This window comes from Stylophora pistillata, chromosome 6, assembly GCF_964205215.1.
Source record: "Stylophora pistillata chromosome 6, jaStyPist1.2, whole genome shotgun sequence".
Taxonomy (NCBI): domain Eukaryota; kingdom Metazoa; phylum Cnidaria; class Anthozoa; order Scleractinia; family Pocilloporidae; genus Stylophora; species Stylophora pistillata.
The window spans coordinates 25,611,243-25,617,612 of NC_142524.1; the positions used below are offsets into that span (position 1 = coordinate 25,611,243).

The following is a 6,370-nucleotide window of genomic DNA, read 5'->3' on the forward strand; positions in this document are numbered from 1 at the left end:
GGGAAAAGAAGCTTTTATGGGTTTATTGTAATGTATATTAGTCAGCTTTAAAAAAAAACTGCGTAGGTCTTATAATTATGTGGCCTGCTTTGCAGTATGACCCTTTGAGCAAAAGCAGTATTTACCGTTAGCCATCAGTGAGTACAGAGAGAGTTGACATGCTTTTCTATAAAGATAAGCTATTTTTGATGGCCAATTTACATACCGAGGCATATCTTACTCCCGACCAATAGGTCGGTAAATGAATAAAGGGAATAAGTTTATAAAGAAACTGTGGTGCTGCGTCAATGGGGGTAAAAAGTTAATTTGGGTTTATTCGTTAAGTTGAAATTGTAAATTGGCAACCGCAAAGAGTTAAAAAGCTGACGTTTTGAATATAGTTTATATCTGACCATTTGCAGCCCAGAGGCTGAATTACGGGTGCAGTGTAAGGTTGAGGACAGACGTCAGCATGTCAGGCGCCTCTGGCAGCCGCTTCAGTCTATCGATCTCACCTTCCCACCCATCCCACCCCAGGGGAGGACATCCATCACACAGTAGTCTCGTGTGTGGGAAATTAACGTCCCCTACCCCAACCTTGCAGGAGACGGGACCTCCATTTATTCGTCCCTATCCGAGAAGACAAGAATATCTAACCATTTCTTGATGTTATAGAAAGGTAGCAAATTCTTCTCAATTAATTTAAGACCTTGAGTGTTGGTCCGGCCCGGGGCTCGAACCCTCGACCTCCCGCACAACAGTTCAGCGCTCTATACATTGAGCTAACCGGGAGGCGGTTTCGAGCGTTAGCCCGTCGTCATTCGCTCTGACGAAGGGCCAGCGCTCGAATTGTCAGCTTTTTAACTCTTTACGGCGGCCAATTTCCAATTTCAATTCAGTTTATAAAATCAAATAGTTGGTATTTAGGTCATTGGGAAGCTTGGTAAAGTAAAATGATTAATTTATTTTCTCCCAATGAATTGAATACCTGCTGGAAGAATGAATAAAGATAACGTGACCTCCAGGTCTTATTAGTCAAAAGAAAATCAGGAAGTTGTTATCACAAGGAAAACAAATTGAAGGAGATATTTTGCACTAATTTGCATACTTTTCGTAAAGTGGGTTTCAGAAAGCGATCTGTGATATGAAGAATTCGATTTTTATCTTTGTTCTGTTACTTTGGTATTTCATGATAGCTGCTTCTGTCTCATCGAAAGGTCAGTTTTACCATTACTCATTTCTGAGTGGGGATAGTGAAGGGAAAGTAGTCCTTCTTAATAATATTTACCGTTTCACACCCTTACCTGCTATTTGTTTAAATGGGTTTTTGTTATTTATTTCCGAAAAAAAAAAAACTTTAAAGATTACTAAACACTTTTAAATTCCTTTAAACTCCCCAACGAAGAACCTCTGGGGTGAATGGATGATGAGTGGGCGGATGGTTTGTTTGAGTAAGTTTTTGTGCATTTCTTACGCAGCGAATTTTTAGGTTGTTGTAATATTTTCTACTTATGTATCCACCTCTTTATTTATTTGTTCATTTTTTTTTATTGTCGCAATGAAGGAGTTTACTCTTTTTTTGATTTCACACTTCTTGTTTGTATCCGCTGCTGTAGTTAGTGTGCTGATAAAGTAAGATATTTCTTCAGTTTTAGTCAACTTTTTCCCCAACAAACAACTGCCTCAGTCTGGGTGTATCGAGAAATTTACCTTTCATGGCAATTACGTAGCTTTTGAGTAAACATAATCGGTTGAAAATCAAGGTGTCACACAGCAACGCTTTTCTGCAATACAGGTTCTTTGCAGAAGTGACTTGTTACTTGATCTGCATCATTCTAGGATTTATCCAACGATTCAGTTCGCTTTACTAATTTAAACTAAGAACTTGCGTATTGACTGTGAAACTTTACTTCTCTTCTCTTTATTTTTGGGAATTTTCGAATTTAAACTTCTTGCATATGGCAGATGCAATACGGATAATTGCTACCGAGAAATTAAAAGGGAAGGCAAATGCCTAAGGGAGTTTAAACAGTCCGAATAGGAACGTGAATGGCTGGACATATGGAAAAAACCATTTAGGATGCTTAAAGATTTGTACGAATAATCTGCTGATAATTATTCAAACTTACTAATAAACCCAACTATTGCTATAGCTACATGCATTATTAATTGCTCAGTGCAAGTTTCCTGCAGATGGCAGTACGAAACATTACTACCGAGAAATTGTATGGAACACAAATCCCTGAGGAAGTTTAAGCAGTGCGAATAGGATCACAAGTGAATGGACGAATTGAAAAATTTAGGAATTTACCTAAGTATTTAGACGGATAAACTGTCGTTGAATACTAAAGCTACTAAACCTCAATGTTATCAAGGGAGAAAGTTTCTAAAGAAACTGTTTCGCTGCGTCGGTGGGGGTAACAAGGTAATTTGGTTTAGTTTGTCAACTAAGTTCAAATTTTAAATTGGCCATCGTAAAGGGTTTGAAAGCTGACGCTTCGAGCGTTAGCCGAAGGGCTAACGCTCGAAACGTCAGCTTTTTTAAAACTCTTTACGGTGGCCAATTTACAATTTCAACTTAGTTGATAAAACCAAATTGCCATACTATAATCATATTATTGTTGCCATAATTATCAATTCTTTTATGTTTATCTCTGTTAACATTGTTTTCCTTTTCTTATATTTCTTCTAAATTGTTAATAATTTTCCGATGCAAACCAATGCCGCCATTTGGAGTACACACCTAAAAAAGCATTAGACGGCAAGCGTCACGTAAACCACGTGATTCGTATCGTTGAAGTCATGACAATGAATTTTTGTGAGATCATGTGTTACATGGAGCCTGACTGTGTCAGCATTAATCTTGATAAACGAGTGGGTAGACATGGAGGGTACAAATGTGAATTGAATAATGTTACTCACGAAGGACACAAAAGCGAGCTGAAGAAAGAAGAAAATTATTTTTATCATGCAGCTTAGGTAGGTGTTGGATCATCAGCAAAAACTTATTTTCAGCGACGAAAATCTACTTTCTCAACCATAGGTGTTGAAATGATAGCTATAATTCTAATATTACTACAGATATTTTTAAATCTAGTACTATCATTACGCCCCTCGTTTTCTAACTTATCTTCAGTCGCCTGCTCTAAATCTAAAATTTAAAGATGATTGATCACCCATGCAACCTGCGACATCAATATTTCAACGTATGATACTAAGATTGTTAATACATTTTCTCCTTTTGGCTTCAGAGCGCTTGTGTTGAAAGCCCTTGCGATAACAATGCGACTTGTCAAAGCGGTTTTACCGAAAAAGGATATCGCTGTTTGTGCACCACTGGATTCAAAGGTGCAAACTGTAAAAAAGGTAAATCTTGCCATGTCAACTCGCGGTCGTAGACTTGTTTGGGTTCAGAGTTTTATACACAACTTCTAAAAGTATCTGTAAAAGTTTAGGCCCGATTTTCGCAAATTATAGCCATCTTTCAACTGGCTTGAACAGAGCCAATTCTGTCCAATGTGAATGCGTGCCGAAATCTCGATAGTGGACTTCAAGTTAATTTCTTGGTCCTGTTTGGTAGCTACGCTCGCCTGGTTCTCCTACAGGGAGCTGCAAGCTGACATGTTTAGCTTTGACAGAGTTGGAATGGCTTTTTAAGGCGCCACAACTACTTATCTTGAATACGCTCCTGCATGTTTGCAATTCAAAAGACGCCATGTTAATTTCTTCAAGAGAAGCGGGTACAGTCGCGCTGTGGCAATCTACTATGGCAACCATCGTGCGGCATTTAATATCGAACTTATTGCTCTGCATGGTGATGTTTCTTCAAACCTCGGCCCACTAGCGAGAAATGACACCACAGATGGAAATTTTACGATTTCGAACTCGAACATCCCACCTTCCCGATAAAATCAGATGTCAGATCTCTTTCTCGCCATCTTGAAGAGGTAAAGACTCAGATGACCCTTAATGATTTTGATGTCTTTGCAATGAGTGAAACCTGGCTAAATTCCACTTGGAGCGACTGCATGATTGCTTCGAAGAATTATCAGATTCACCACTATGATCGGAGCGACTCAAAAAGAGGTGGTGGGGTTGCCCCTTATGTTAACAATTGTCTCCTTTGTCGTCGAGTTCGATTGTTGGATTCATCCATTTAGCTCGAAAATCTCTGCCTGGAAATGAAACAACATCGATCAGGCCCAAAGATTTTATTCATTGTTATTTACCGCCCACCGTACCGGCTCAAGTCCTGATTTCTACAAATTTCTTGACCAATTAATCGGCATTTCTATGAGCAGGTATAACGAAGTAATTGCGGTTGGTGACTTTAATATCGACTTGCTAGCAGTAAATGGGTCTTGTAGGTTATTTACAATGTTTCGGGACGCAGGAATGAAACAGATCGTCTCTTCTTCAACCCCTACAAGGGTTGCTCGATGTTCGGCCGCGTTGCTAGATCATGTTTATCTTTCGCATCCAGAGCGGATCATCGAAACCCTAGTCCCAATATATGGACTGAGTGATCACTATCCAGTCTGCTTGTACACAAGTTTCGCGACCTTAAATCCCCCAAACTGCATCATGATACCATCATATATCGAAGCTTTAATAATTCTGACATTAACAGTTCTATTTACGATTTAGATACCGCTCCATGGTCAGTGCTTGATATATCCCAAGATGTTAACGACAAGGTTGGACACCTGGGAGCTGATTTTCAATAGTGTAATCAACCAGCACGCACCCATTGTCGAGAAAAGAGTAAAGCGGAAAAAGCTGCCTCCTTGGATGAATAGCTCTGTCATTGATTGTATCCGAAACAGAGATAAGTTCAAGAAACGTGCGAAAACTAATGTCCTAGCGAATACCATGTATGAGAAGCTAAGGAATCAAGTTGTCAAAACGATCGCTAACGCAAAATCGGCCCATAAGAGAAATGAAATCACTGAAAATATGGGTAGCCACGAAAAACTCTGGAAAACTCTTAAACATGCAGTACCAACATATCCGATTCCTTTAACACCCTCTTTCATTGAAATGGATGGCTAAGAAATAACAGACCCACTTTCCATGGCTGATGCTTTTAACTATCGATCATTTCCGGGACTAACATACAGCGGGCTGTAAACGTGGCTCAGGTCACAGTCAACGAACAGGTATATGCTAACATAGAGGCTAGCATTTCACACTTTATTAATGCTCGCATTGATGTCTCTACGCAGTTTGATATCCCCCTCATGACCAATCAAGAATTTGAAGAATATACAAAGCGCATAGGAGGAAATAAAGCCACAGGCCTGGATGGGATTGGAATTCAAATTCTAAAACTAGCACTAATGGCGATATCTAATTGTTTGACCAACATCTACAATTCTCACATCAGTAAAGCCGTTTTTCCGGATAAATTGAAAACAGTAAGCTAACTACTGTCTACAAGAAAGACTCACCTCATGACAGAAACAGCTATAGGCCTATCTCAATCCTGCCAGTTATCTCTAATCCTCTTGAAAGAGATATTGCGTCATGCTACTTAAAATACCTATGGGACAATAACCTTCTATACAGCAAACAGTCTGCCTATCGCTCACATCATTCATGCGAAACTGTCCTGTTGAACCTCACAGACAACTGGCTGATGGCTATCGATAAAGTGTTTTGGGTCGATATTTTTGGATCTGAGCGAAGCCTTGGACTTAGTGAGTCACGACATTCTATTATCTAAAATCGCTAAATACCACGCTAGTGATCCAACCTTGAGATGGTTCAAATCGTATTTATGCGATCGAACTCAAACATGCGCTATTTCTGGATCACTATCCAACCCTCTCACGTTGCCACAAGGCGTTCCACAAGGATCAATTTTGGGTCCCGTCCTCTTTTCACTTTATATTTGCCTATCAACTTCTGACCCCGAAATATATGCTGATGATACAATGCTATGGACCTCCGATCACTCCATTGATCGTATCCAACAGAATTTGCAAGTCAGCCTAAACAATGCTAGCAATTGGTTCAAGTTAAACAAAATGGTACCTAACACAAAGAAGACGAAACACCTACTCATAGCTACGCGACAGAAATTGAAATACGCTAACAACCCAACCTTAGATCTTTACTTAAATAGCAACAGAAGAAGCCAAAGATGAAAAACTCTCAGGCGTCAAGATCGACAAGCACATTAGCTGGCACAACCACATGAGAAAAATGTATTGTCCTAAGGCTTACTAGCTAATAAAACAACTGGTTCAAAATTATCTTCTCCTATGGTCAGCGGATCTTTCTTAAAATCTAGTCTAACTCGTTTCAATTGTGTGAAACCAATTCGGGTTTTAATCAAATTGTCTGTGAGCCACATAGGTCCGAAAATGTATTATGAAAGAGTTATGAG

General features: G+C 39.4%; 1 pseudogene; it reads left to right on the forward strand.

Annotated features, from left to right (window-relative positions):
• The first annotated feature begins 1,123 nt into the window (after positions 1-1,123).
• LOC148729084 (uncharacterized) lies at positions 1,124-3,636 on the forward strand (annotated as a pseudogene).
• The last annotated feature ends 2,734 nt before the right edge of the window (positions 3,637-6,370 follow it).